This window comes from Ictalurus punctatus, chromosome 1, assembly GCF_001660625.3.
Source record: "Ictalurus punctatus breed USDA103 chromosome 1, Coco_2.0, whole genome shotgun sequence".
Lineage (NCBI taxonomy): Eukaryota > Metazoa > Chordata > Actinopteri > Siluriformes > Ictaluridae > Ictalurus > Ictalurus punctatus.
The window spans coordinates 1,824,675-1,839,484 of NC_030416.2; the positions used below are offsets into that span (position 1 = coordinate 1,824,675).

Consider the following 14,810-nt stretch of genomic DNA (forward strand, 5'->3'; position numbering starts at 1 on the left):
TGCGTCGGAGCCAAATCTGCCGTGTCAATATTTAATTACGTAAACAAACCCACAAACGCTTTAATCGAGGAGTCAGTCAGCCGCCTCACACGCTTCTGTCAGGAAAAACTGTAATTATGGCTGACAAAATTAATTATGAAGTGTGCTGAGGGAACACACACACACACACACACCACCCACCCACACACACACACACACACACAGTGTTAGCGCAGGCAGACAACACAACAAATTGAATATTCTAAATCCTCACTTATAAATCCTGCACTCGGATGTAGCTCGTCACGAGATAATCATCCGCCGTCACGTTTTAATTGCCCCATCTCTCGAACAGGCGCGTGACGATAATCAAGAGATCACCATCTTCGACTCGATATCGTCGGCGATACCGTAATCGGTGATATCGTACAAGGATTATTTCATACGTGGCGAAAAACTAGTTTACATTTTTAATTAAGAAGTGAGATTTTGGCACCACGTCTGAGGAGGAACATGACGAGGAACGGTCGAGCGAGCATCACAATGAACTCTCCCTCGCTACAGGTTAAACAGTGTTTCATAATTATTCCCTGACACTTTCAGCACCAGTTGGTAATTCTCACACACACACAGTGTTGAGACACCGACTGTAGGTCTGTTCTGCCATCATGTGGCCGAAAACAGCAAGAGATTGCACTGAATTTGTTTCAAATTCCTCAAACCTACCGAGTCGTGGTCTCGGTGTCCTCCAGACGCTAATGTCGCTAGATGAACGTTTTAGCCGTGCTAGGCTTGTTGACTAGCGCTCGGAATAAACGTTCTCTCATTTTCTGCATGTCATATACCGTATATCTTACGTGGTTTTAAAAGAAATATTTGGCACGGACGCTAAACAAACAAACGAGCGCAGGGTTCCGTTCGTTTTTAGTGCGGCGGGGAAATTAGCGGGACGGCTAAGCTCGCGTCCGTCATAAAAGGCTTCAAACAGTGAACGGAGTAAGAAGTTAAGGAAGAATTCGATTTAAACGCAGTATAGGATGTGTAAAAAAAAAAAAAATGCTTGATATCTGTTCGGTGACGCTGCGTGGAGAAGAAGGTGAAACATCACTAATTAACCCGATGATGTTGGTTTAAAATCGATTTTCGTGGTGATGTCATCAAAAGTCGGGAAATAAGTAATAAATAATTTTAAATAAACAGTTTTAAGTCAGGAATTATGCACAGTATGATGAGAAACATTAAGAAGTATGAATTATATCATGAGTTTTTTTTGTGTGTGTGTGTCTGTAAATCTCATTCTTCACCAACAGAGGGCAGTAAAGCGTTTCTTAACACATACACACACACCCCTTTACTACACAAACCCTCATATAATGTCATATTAGCCGCGAGAATGCTTTTATATCCTTGAGAATAGAAATATCTGACAGTTTTGACTTTGTGGGGACATTTGATTGGTCCCCATGAGGAAAAACTGCAGGAAAAACTTCTTTAACTTCGTTATTGAGGTTACGGTTGGGGTTTAGGCAAGGGCCTAGTCATGGTATGGTCCAAACCCCCCCTCAACATCCAAAGTTTGATAGTGAAAATTCTCATATTTAGAATGTAGTTTTAGGATTACAGTTACTGTTTGAATTCACGTGATTTCTGAGTGATAGAAGCTCCCACAGCATGGGGAAATCGTAGGGTGCTGTGGACGTCCTGTGGGCAGATGTATTCTCTGCTCCATAACCTACCATGAAACCCACCACACCAAGTAGAGGCGAGATAAGATGTGTGCAGGCAAACCACACACGCTAACATTTAAACACGCAATCACGCCTTTTAAACAGACTCAGAAAGGATGGACCTATGAAACTAAATTCAACACTATACATGTTGTGAATACAATTTCCCCACGGATGCTTCCAAGCAATGCTGTGCTGCCTGCGTCGTGACCAGGTACCGTTATTTTCCCAGAAGAGCAATGACTGACTCAGATGATCATTTTAATTTGATAAACTGAATATTGTGTTTGTGTAACTGGGGTCATTTATTATGTTAACGTCATCATGCTGTTTAGCTTGCTATGTAATAAGTGTACAGAGTGTACAACAGTATATAGTGGTAACCTGAAACGTCAGCTATGTAAAGGGTCCTGGAGTTTTCTTTTCTTAATTCTAAAGACAAACCGCCATCACTAGTTCTGAATGGAGAACTACGATACGGCCACAACTCAGGCGTTAGTTCCATCTCTCTCGTTGCCAAGCTAGCACACCTCAGCATTATGCTGAGCCGTATATCTGTAAAGTCACTTCTTTGTCCTGAGCCCAAATGTAGTGTAAAGGAACGAAATGCTGTGGAACTTTCCTCACTTTCACTCGCATGTGTAACAGTCTGTCACAGCGTGAGGGTTCACAGCGGACTCGGCGGGAGGATGTGCACGTGAAGGTAACGTTAACGGTCAAAAACTGGACCTGACGTTAGCCTAGCCTACTTCCTGGGTGTGCAAATATCAACAGTTCATTGACGTTCTTAAGAACAAACCAAGCCATGGTATGATGCCTTCTATACTAAGCTAAGGTCACCTACTATTTAGGGATCTAGTTACTGACTGTCTGAAAAAAGCTCGTATGCTCTGCTGAACTTTTCTACGCTCGGCTGCCGTCTCCATTTCTTACAGACTGAGCTGCTCAAATATATCAACCAACTTGTGTTGAGTATGGGCGCAACCAAGTGTACAGTTTTAGTGGGGGGTCACACAACCGATTTTCCTTAACAAACGGAAATATATTAAAAAGGAATAGACTTGAATAAATAGAATGGATGAAGAAAAGACAGATCCGTTGGCGGGGTTCATTAAAGGGGGACATATAGAAAGTATTTTGTACTGTATACTGGGGGGACAGATTGGTATTTCCTCAACATTGTGGGGGACACGACCCCCCAAAGAATGCATGGTTACACATAGCATTTATTAGCTGCATTAATAATTAAGTCTGTGGAAGGTCCTCATAAGGATAGACAAATGCATGTGTGTGTGTGAGGTCCTCACAAGCAAAATCAATCCTGTATGTGTGTGTGTGTATTTATTACATGCCATTCTAACCATTGTTAAGGTATCCATGTTAATATATCAAAGTCAGTATATTAAGGCTTTCTGACAAAAATGTACTTTTCAGACTCATTTAGATTACTTAAATCTTATGAGTCTCAGTTGTGTCTTTAACAATCCATCAGTTCTGATAGCGAGGGGTTTTAAAATGCTTCATGGCTGTGACACAAACAAGAAAAACCTTACTTTAAAAAAAAAAAAAAAATGAAAAGAAAAATCAGCTGCTGAAAAACGTCCATCGGAGGATTTTCTCATTCCCGTGACCCCGTGAGTGCTTCTAACACAACAAATGTCTGGGATTTTCCCCCATCTCGAATTTTTTTCCCTCCAAACTCCGAAAGGAAAAAAAAAAAAAAAAACGCACAGTCATCACGGAACGGTCTTTCCTCACGGTTCATGCCTCACGTCCTTCCTGTTTCACGTTATCAATCGCTCAGCTTGGCCGATCGTTCCCTTCCGTGACAGCCCACTCTTTGTGATTCCAGTAAAAATCAGGGATTTCCCAGCGCTCCCAGTACAAGGGGAACTCTTGAGTCACGTCCACACATGCCCCGAGATATTATAGCCTGTGAGTGTAGAATGTGAAGACATGCGTCTCTACGTCCGTCTCCGAGTCTCGTCTCGTCTCGGCGTCGAGATGCAACAGGAGTCGCTGCAGCTGCTGCTGCAGGCCGGATGCGGAGAAATGCATTGTGGGATTAAACCAGGAGACTGCAGTTGTCTCGCTCCCTCACACACACACACACACACACACACACACATACACCTTCTGTCTGGTATATTAAGACTCGTATACTAAAAAGAGATGCAACAAAATGGTGCACAATGAACAGGACTGTAGCTACAGGCAATAACCGGTTGTCATGGTAACTAAGCAAGATCAGCTGTGACAGTTACACGTTAGCCTGTTTGGCTTAGTAAGGACGATGTTTCGTTCACTGACGAACTGAAAACTGCTGTGATCTATGAGGAACTAAGCCACTTCAGGACTGTTCAGCGCTGTTAATCAACTTTGAAGTGGTGATGGTGATTCTGCTTCATCACACAACCCCGTAGTTGACCGTTTTCCCCATAACCGAGTGTTTTATTCCTTGCGTATCACCATCACGTCATCCACTTGGCTAGCGTTACCAAATGACCCGGCATGGTTTAGTTGATTTGAACAGTGTTGTTTATTTTGAATGATACACCAGGACACTATGGTGTACTTGGAAATGCATTACCCCTTACCTCTTCGCCTGATTGGCTAAACAGCACCATGCAAGAGCAGGGACTCATTTGCATGAATTTGAAAGCTGAATTTGTTTTGCGCCGTACTGTTGAAGAAAACGCACTATCATAAATAATACAATTGACAACGGTTATGAGAGGGCAGAGCACAAGGTTCTCGTAAAAGGAGGAGGGGCTTAAAAAGGCTGCGATTGGTAGATATCGAATGCTTTCTGTAAATTTCTCTATAATATCCTGCTCAAAGGAATTCTCTGCTCTGCTTGCCCGGCGTTCCTGGGATGACGCCACCTCAGAATCTCCTCTTCAGAATTTCCACTGGAGACAGACTTGGTGTGAATTGTTGCTGCTCTTTTTCCTTTTGCCTCATGCTACTGAAAGGCCTCGTGTTCCTATTAGGACGTTCTCTCCCTGAAGGCATCGATGCCAACCAGTAGCGTGTCACAGTGACGTCCCAGAGAACAACTCAGACCTTTCATTTGGACTGTGGGATGATGTGCCGCCCAGGATAGAGGGAAAGATTTTTCAATACGGTCTTGCCAAGTTGCCCTGGCCTTGTGGGAACCCACTCAGCCAACTTAAGGGCTGTTCTATCATTCGAGCATCACGAGTTCTCCAAAAGGCAATGTGATCTGACACATTTGGCTTCACAAAATAGTGGATAAAGCTATTGTAAGTGATATAAACAGTTATAAAAGTAGAAACAGAAGCAAATACTGAAATTTCTTAGTTTTAAAATACTTAAGTAAGGGCCATATTCGGAGTAACGCGAGTGATTTAATTCAGTGTTCATACCTCAGAATTAACTACAGACTATTAAAAAATTACACACGATATTGGCTCGAAAGAGGAACATTAAGTTTGACAGTTTATCGTAACCGTAATAGTGCTCGGTCAGCTTATCCTTCAAACTGTAGGCATGTTTTGTTTACAGGAGGACTATCAAATGGGAAGGCCAGCAATTTGACTCTCGTGTGCATAACCCAACTCTGAATATGCGTAACTCTGTTTTGGACTGACTCTGAACACGCCTAGGTGGAGTTTTAGCCTAGTCCCTACGGAGCCAGAGCCTATCCCGGGAAAACTGGCCGTGATGACTGATTTCCTGCTCCGAGAGGATAAATACTGCCCCTGAAATACTTCTGAGGCTAATCTGGAGTGGTGGGAATTGAACTTCGCTTCACTTTCCTTAGTAGAGTAATAAAAAAGATCCGGCTCAGGCTGTCACCGGTCAGCATTTGAGCTCAGGAAAAGCAAGAACCACTGAACTCTATACAAAAGCTAAACCAGTGGATAAATCTCTTCTGTAAACACTTCAGAGCTGTGTTGTGGTTGTTCGTGGGTTAATTAACAACTTAAGCGGTTCATTTTAATTAAGTGTGAATGTGTCTTACCAAAATAGAGAAGATCCGAGATACAAGTAAGGAATGTGATGAAGCAAGGTTACTCTTATCACCCTGAAGTTGATTGTTTTCCAATAACAGAATGTCGTGTCTTATTCCTCTTATACTTATACCACAGTACAACAATTAAATTTTTTTTTTTAATTATTAAAGAATGGTATGTCATACTTTTTTTTATAGTTACATTTAAATGTTTGGAACATCTGTGAAACAAGTTAGTTCCTGTTCTTGTTGTTCGCTCACCGTCCTGTCTTTTATCTAAAATAAGAGCTCTATCCTGGTCAGGGTCATGGTAGATCCAGAGAATATTCTGGAAACACTGGATGTAAAGCAAGCTGGACATCACGGATGGGATGCCAGTGCATCTCAGGGTACCTTGTACACACATTCATTCATATACTGTTTAACAAATTTAAACTAGTCGGTCCACTCAGAAGGTGGGAGCAAACCGGAGAACCCTAAGAAATCCATGCAAGGACAGGGATAACATGTAAAACTCTACACAGAGAGTAACCAGAGCTCAGGATCGAACCGGGGACCCTGGAGCTGTGAGGCGTCACTACAATCCACTGGTACCAACACTTGTCTGGCATGGTACCCTCAACGGTATACCATTTGTGTTCATGGTATATTTAGCCTTGGGAAACAAAGCAAAAAACTACCTTGTTTCTGAAATTGTACTTTAAGGCCCTATTCAGTAAGATGTAAGATTTGGTCTGGCATCTGGTTCCTTTAGAGTTAAATCATTGGAATTGACCCCAAGGAGTGGATATTAAATCTGTCTCGGACACTTAAATCTGATGATCACCGTCGTCTTCCATACCGACTTGGATTTGCCCGTTGGGGTTGTGCAATTTCTCAAAGCAGCAACATTGCAAAATGAAACAGACGTACCAAATTAACCACTCCGGCCAGTATCTCAGTCCCCGGCTGCCGGAGATCATCAGGGAACTCTTGAGATTTGGCATTGTTGATCTCACGCAACCATTCACCACTTCCCATGTCCTCTTTCAAAGGGCACTTGAGTGGTCAGAGAAGTGAGAGAACATACTCTGGCTGTGGGATTCTCTCGTTCAGCCCTCTCTGGCTCTGTTCCTCTCTTTTGTTCTCTCTCTCTCTCTCATTCTCTCGCTCTCTCTCTGGCATACAGACTGGCACTTGGGTAAATTATTTGTAATGGATCAGAGGAATGTGGCCAGATTTTAACCGCTTCTTCTCTTCCAGACTCTCACCCAGTAACTTACTTTTAGGTATTGTCGTGTTTTTTGTAAGTTGTACTCATTTACCCAGCCTGAAAGGAACACACCCATAAAGACTTAACTTTGTCCTCTGGCCGAAACTGAGCTGCCATGTTTGTCTTACTGGAAGCGCTTGGGGTTTTATGCCTCGTCCTAAACGCTGTTATAAAACATGGAGTATAGTACATAATACAAAGAAACACCACCATGGACTAACACTAGCATTCATCAAACATTTCTCAACAAACACCATCATCATGTAACACCACCATTATTGATGTTATTCAACATTTTATACCAGGAACAATCTAGAACACCAGTATTGTACCCCGAACACCAATAAACACCTACGTTTACCAAACCCACCAAATACCAAGCACCCTCAAACATCACCAACATTTTCCAGAAAACACCAACACTCATTTTAAACATAACTACTAACAAACATCATTTTCCCAAAAGCACCAGTCCACCAAATACCACTGATTAGGAGAGACACCAGTGTTCTATATCGAACACCAAAAATGCTTCATATGAATATTTTTAAACAACGCATCCTTTGTATATCAAACACCAGAACTCCATCACACCAGCATATTCAAATAAACACTGGTATTCGCCCAACACAGACATTCTGAATTGGTGAAAACCAACAATATTCATGCCTAAAAGAACTTCACCTAACTAATATTTTTCATTAAACACCAACACCACGCAATATGCACCAACAAATACCACAATTGTCCATAAAACACTAACATTCCTTAATAAACACCAGCATCAACATACAACAAATACTAGCGTCCACCATCAAACACAAAACTGCTCTATCAAACCCCAAACCCCACACCAAATTACTCTTATAAACACTGACATTTTTCATCAGACACCAACATGCTTCATCGAAAGCCATCAGTTTTCATGGGGACCATTCTTAAACTGCAACATTTACCAAAAAAAACACGCACATGCTCCAACACCGCAACATTCACTACCAAACATCACACTTTCTGACAAACAAAACACTCCAAACACTAACACTGACCAACATTTTCCACCAAACACTAACCCTGACCAACATTTTCCACCAAACACTAACCAACATTTCCCACCAAACACTAACCAACATTTCCCACCAAACACTAACCAACATTTCCCACCAAACACTAACCCTGACCAACGTTTTCCACCAAACACTAATCAACATTTCCCACCAAACACTAACCCTGACCAACATTTCCCATCAAACACTAACCAACATTTTCCACTAAACACTAACCCTGACCAACATTTCCCACCAAACACTAACCAACATTTCCCACCAAACACTAACCCTGACCAACGTTTTCCACCAAACACTAATCAACATTTCCCACCAAACACTAACCAACATTTCCCACCAAACACTAACCAACATTTCCCACCAAACACTAACCCTGACCAACGTTTTCCACCAAACACTAATCAACATTTTCCACCAAACACTAACCAACATTTCCCACCAAACACTAACCCTGACCAACGTTTTCCACCAAACACTAACCAACATTTTCCACCAAACACTAACCAACATTTCCCACCAAACACTAACCAACATTTCCCACCAAACACTAACCCTGACCAACGTTTTCCACCAAACACTAATCAACATTTTCCACCAAACACTAACCCTGACCAACATTTCCCATCAAACACTAACCAACATTTCCCACCAAACACTAACCAACATTTCCCACCAAACACTAACCAACATTTCCCACCAAACACTAACCAACATTTCCCACCAAACACTAACCAACATTTTCCACCAAACACTAACCCTGACCAACATTTTCCACCAAACACTAACCAACATTTTCCACCAAACACTAACCAACATTTTCCACCAAACACTAGCATTTCAAAGGCCAAATCACCAACATTTTGAAACAAACGCTGTCAGTTGCTGACATGTTTAATTAACAAAATTCCCAAAACTCCTACATTTGTTTTTTTTTTAAATCAGACCAATATTCAGTTTCAGCCACCAATATTTTCCATCTAATACCACAAACATCCACCAAACACCAACCTCTCCTTTTTTTACTAAACGCCAATCTTTATTAACCATCAAACGTCAATATTCTCCATCAAATGTTGATGCTCAACTTTATACACCAGCATTTATAATAAATAAATAAATAAATGAGAACTTGACACTACACTCATACATTTTGTGCAATGTAGTCTTGATTAAACACCAACATTCTTCATCCGGAGCCAATATTCTCAACAGGCACTAAACTATCTAGGACAGCAGTCTGCGATTTGGGACGTAGCCACGATGGCGTCTTTCATCTGGAAGAAAACAGACCCTTCGAGTGCCGATCGACGTGCTGAACCTTTAATCCGTAAAAAAAAAAAAGCCGAGCTGTGTACCAAACACCGAGGTGCCGACCTGTTCCTCCTGCGGAGAATCATAAGACCGAACCCGCCACGCTCGCTCTTTTTATCCGCCTCTCCAGGAGCGTGTTCTTTCTGCCCTGATGCTCACACAGATGTGAAGGAGGATAATTGGAGACGTTTCTCCTTCACGGGTTAGCGGATAAGTTTAAAGGTGCTGGTTTAGGAATGTGAGCATGGCAAGAGAGCGTGTAGCTTGGTTCCTGTCTATAGTTTGACGTGGAGGACGAATTTGCGGAATCGGAAAACCCGTAGAAGATGGCGTACGGAAAAAGACGAGACGTGATGGAAAGAGATTCGTGAAACGAAAGTGGTCATTGGACATTGAACCGACTAGAATCTCAGTAGAAATGTCTAGCAACGGTTTTTAAGTATTTAGCTGAAGGTATGATTTTCAATAACGGCATGTCAAAGTGTTTTATTCATCTTATACCACTGCGATTTTTTTCAACATATTCACCATCGATAATAATCCGAGTTAATAATGTACGAGAACGAGCTCGCACCGTCCGAAAATTAGTCAACACCTTCTCAGTCCGTACAGGATTTCGGGGAGGGGTGTTTTTGTGATTGTCGTGAAAAAACGCTTGATTTTGTGCTCTTTTTGGCGGAAAACTACTCAAATTGGCCGAAATCGCAATCACACGAAATTGTTTTGAACGCTCTTTCGCGGTGATGTTTGTTGGTAAACGAGACCTTTTATCCGTACTCACGTTCGTCGCGCGTGAATCAAAGAGGGCGTCGGCCAAACCCGCGCCGCGATGACGTCACGTGACGCAAATCTGAAGAGAATCTGCGTTCATTTTGAAAAAAATTGCACGCTCTTCCGAATATCGCGGCGTTTCCTTGATTTCTGCGATCGCAAGATCCTCGCGGGACTGCCTTCTGACCAATGGTGTGATAAAATTATAATATTACAGCTAGCCATTCAAATATTCAATTCATAGAACTCTAAAAAAAAAAAAATAATAAAAATAAAATTGCATAACATTTCAAACGTATAAACCCGTTCTTGTGCGTTAATCTAAATACAAGTATTTTGTATTTACACATAGCTTTGTGTGTTCTCTATGGCGTAAACAATTCTATATGTCAGATCTTTTTTTTGTTATTTTTTTTAAGGTTTTTTTTCCCCTAAATGCTGATACGGCACATTTTGCAGCTACATGCCCTCAAAACGTCTTTGTTCATTCATTGTTACATCTTCCATTCTCAGGCAGAACTTCACATTTATTACGTACAAAGTTTTATACAGTAACAGACATACACATACGTCTATTTTATGGAAACTGGAAAAGTCCGAGTGGCTGTATTTTGGCAGCAGAAAAAGATTCTTTATTGTCTACTGAGTAAAAAATACGCCTCATAGAGAAGCAGCTCGAATGCACTCAGACGCCACTCTGACTAAATGAAGTTTGTCGATGGTAAATCTAGCATTGGGGGAAACTGGACGTGTCCCAAATGTGGAGGAGAAAAAAATTCCCCCTCCATTCACCCGGACAGCGCACACACAAACACACACACGCGCACACTTATCTTTTGTTCCGCTCAGCAAACAGTGTGTGTAGTCTGTGAGAACTGAAAACAGACTCTTGTTTGTATTAATGAAGGATGACAGGTGCAGAAATCTCAATACACTTTATTAACTTTATCAACTTCTATTTCGGTAACGAAATCAAAATCAATTTACTGGATGATTTGTAGTTTCATGCATTTGCCAGTCCGTTATGGGATAACAGTTTTGAATATCAGAGTTCTTTTGATCATTTTTGTTTAAACAGTTCTCAAGGTGATGTGAGCCAAATTTGGTGAATATTGGACAAAATTTGGAAGAGGAGGAGCAAAAACGGCACTTAGTTGGAATCATTTTCGGTATGTTATTGTTTGGAATATCGACATTCTTTTAATAATTTTTGTCTGGGTTGGGCTGAAGATGATGTGTACCAAATTTGGTGTTGATTGGACATAATATGTAGGAGGATTCGCAAAAAAAAAAACAAAAAAAAAAAACAATAGTTTTTAAGAAAGTCCAAGATGGTGTAAATTGACGTCACAGTTCAAAAGTTATGACCATAAACATGCTTCCAAACTAGGCCGAAATTTGACCTGATGGTGGCACTAGAGCGTTGGCAGCACTTGACCCAAATTTGGTCAGAATGTTCCTTAGACTCTCCCCAATCAGTGTGCCAAATTTCACAACTTTTTACCAGGCTGCCATAGACACCCTAGCCAGAAGAAGAGGAAGAAGAAACGGTAGAATAACAATAGGGTGCTTATGCACTTTCGGTGCTTGGCCCCCTAATTATTTTAATTCTATTTCTAAAATATACTTTAGAAAACGATATTTTGGTCATTATTATCATTTTGTAATAACAGGAAATAAAAAAAAACATGCCATTTTTAAAAACATCATTTTTCCGCACTTGCAGTAGCAAAAATTGAATACGAATTGAAAAAACATAAGGCAAATAATCAATTATTTTATTATTTTAATGTTCTAGAGCATTTTAGAAATGTACTAGTCTAGAAAAATACTTTAAATGAAATGGCATGCATTTTATTTATTTTTTATTTACCCTTTTTTTTTGTTTTCAATTTTTATTAATGGAGTAGTAATTCTGTAGTCCAGTAATAATGAGCTAATTGTTTTTTAAAAATTAAAAAGTAATAAGACCTTCTTTTTTTAAAAAATTATTTAAAATTCTTTATAATATTCGTATGGATTTATTTACTTTTCTTTGAGCAAATAATGGTAATGTACATTAAAGACTTTAAAAAAAAAAAAAACATTTTAATTGCTTCTGGTGTTCCTCACTCATTACCCATAATGCACTGTGAGTGTACATTTGTTTTAAAGCTCAGAAATTCTGTAAATTGGTGTAATGATATAAATGTAATCATTTAACGTGAACCGTCACCTGTAAGTGAACTAACAAGTGGGCTTGTAGATGTTAACTCCGACTATTGTAATGTCAACTATCATTGTTTCATTTGTTTTAAATACTGTGCTTTATTCGAGTGACTGTAAATTCTCTGAAACAGTAGCCCTGGGAACAGAGCCAGAGTTTAATGTTTACATTAAATCCCCCCCACCAAAAAAAAAAAAAAAGCTTCTTTATCCTCAGCATGGCTAATATTTAAACCCCAGTGTAATGCTGAAGGATAAATCCTACACTCTCAGTGAGACAGCTGGGGATTAGTCACGGCTACTTGTAGCAGGAATATACAGCGAATGGGATCATAAATATTTATATTAGAGCCTAATATTCTGAGTGACATATCAAGTGTCTCTAGCAGTGTGTAATAGACCTGAACTGAAACTCTGATAGAAATATTGGATATAAATATGAAATGTTTCTCTTACCTCAAGCCATGTTTGGTGTCTTCTGTTGTCTCTCGTCTAACACACACACACACATGAACCAGTAACACTCAGATGGGTTCATTAGCTGGTTAGTTGAATCAGGTGTGTTGGGAGAAGGGAAAACTGGAAAATGTGCAGGGAAGAAATTACTCCAGGATCAGGATTGAGAATTACCAGTCTAACATATTTCCGAATGGCGCAGCAACATGACTAGTGTGCCTGTTTTACAGAAAAGTCATGAGAACTGTTATTAATATTCACACGACTCGTTTATTTTACACATGATTCGTTTTTCTTCACGTGTGATTCTTTATGACATGATTTGTTTATTCTTTTACACACGATTCAGTTATCTTCACGTGATTATCTGACGCATGATTCATTCCTTTTCACCTTATTTGTTCCCCACAATCATCCATCCATCCATCTTCTACCGCTTACTCCTTTTCAGGGTCACGGGAAACTTGGAGCCTATCTCAGGGAGCATCTGGCATGAGGCGGGGTACACCCTGGACAGGGTGCCAGTTCCCCACAATCATTTGTTTTCAAATATGATTCTTTGCACACGATTCGTTTATCTTCACTTGATTATTTGACACATGATTCATTCGCTTTCACCTTATTTATTCCCCAAATTCATTTCTTTTCAAATATGATTCTTTACCATGATTCTTTTATTTTCATGTGATTCGTTTACACATGATTCATATATTTTCATGTGATTCTTTCACACATTATTCATTTATTTTTATGTGATTCTTTCACACATGATTCATTTATTTTCATATGATTCTTTTACTTATGATTTGTTTATTTTCACCTTATTTATTCCCTACATTCATTTCTTTTCAAATATGATTCTTTACCATAATTCTTTTCTTTTCATGTGATTCGTTTACACATGATTCATATATTTTCACGTGATTCTTTTACATATGATTCGTTTGTTTTCACCTTATTTATTTCCCCACATTCATTTGTTTTCAGATATGATTCTTTACACATGCTTCATTTATCTCCATGTGATTATTTGACACATGATTCATTAATATTCACCTTATTTATTCCCCACATTCATATGTTTTCAAATGTAATTCCTTACACACGATTCGTTTATTTTCACAAGATTCTTTCTCATGATTTTTTGACACGTGATTACACGCCCATCACCACCACCACCACCATATGAATCTTTAATTTATAAGTGATTTTTTTTTTGGGGGGGGCGTGATTTTTGACACAGGGTTCATTTACGTTCAGTCTGATTCACTTCATTTCACGTGATTTTTTTTTATATACAAACAATCTATTTTTACACGTGACTCTTTACACGCGATTCATTTCTTTCCATACATGATTCTTTACACATGATTCACTTACTTTTATGGGATGATTCACATGCAGATGATACACATGATTCACTTTTATTTATTTATTTATTTATTTTACATATGATTCTTTCAAACGTGATTCATTTACATTAACGTCATTCTGTTTCACACGTGACTCATTTATTTTCACATATGATTCTTTACACGATTTATATCTTCCTCTTTTGAAAGTGCCACGTGCACAAACAAAATGAATCGTGTGAGAAAACCACATGTGGAATAATAATAAAAACATCTGTTGCAGATGTGAAGTTTAATTCGTGCGAATTTTCTGTTAGGGCTAGAGCCTAACATCAATTGGGCCATGCTGTTCCAGATTTAATTACACCCCCACCCCCCCAACACACACACACACACACACACTGCCTAAACCGCTGATGTTGCGCATTTTGTGATTGGGGAAATGTTATTCTAATTTAGGATGCGTTCATGAGTTTATTGTGGGTGTGCACACACACACACACACACACAGAGAGAGAGAGAGAGAGAGAGAGAGAGAGAGAGAGAGAGAGAGAGAGAGAGATCATTCCATTTACCGGGGAAACTCTGAAGCAGTCTCGCGCTCCTGGATGCGTCTCCAGCTTTACACCAAAACGCATCCAAGTGGATTTTTTTTTTTTTTGCACGCTTTGATGCACGTGCAATGGAATAAATCTGAGCCGGTGATGATGC

The 14,810-nt window shown here is 39.8% G+C and overlaps 1 long non-coding RNA gene across 3 annotated transcripts in view; it reads right to left on the reverse strand.

The window, feature by feature from the left end:
- Positions 1-14,792, reverse strand: part of LOC108273226 (uncharacterized) — a 39,811-nt gene extending 25,019 nt beyond the window's left edge. The window contains exons 1-2 of one of the 3 annotated variants that reach the window (XR_001814269.3): positions 14,675-14,792; positions 12,748-12,870 (exon numbers count right to left, since the gene is read on the reverse strand). This is a non-coding gene — a long non-coding RNA (uncharacterized LOC108273226). The remainder of the gene's footprint in view (positions 1-12,747; positions 12,871-14,674) is intronic. The other 2 variants (XR_001814266.3, XR_001814268.3) reach the window with 2 other exon arrangements.
- Between the last annotated feature and the right edge of the window lie 18 nt (positions 14,793-14,810).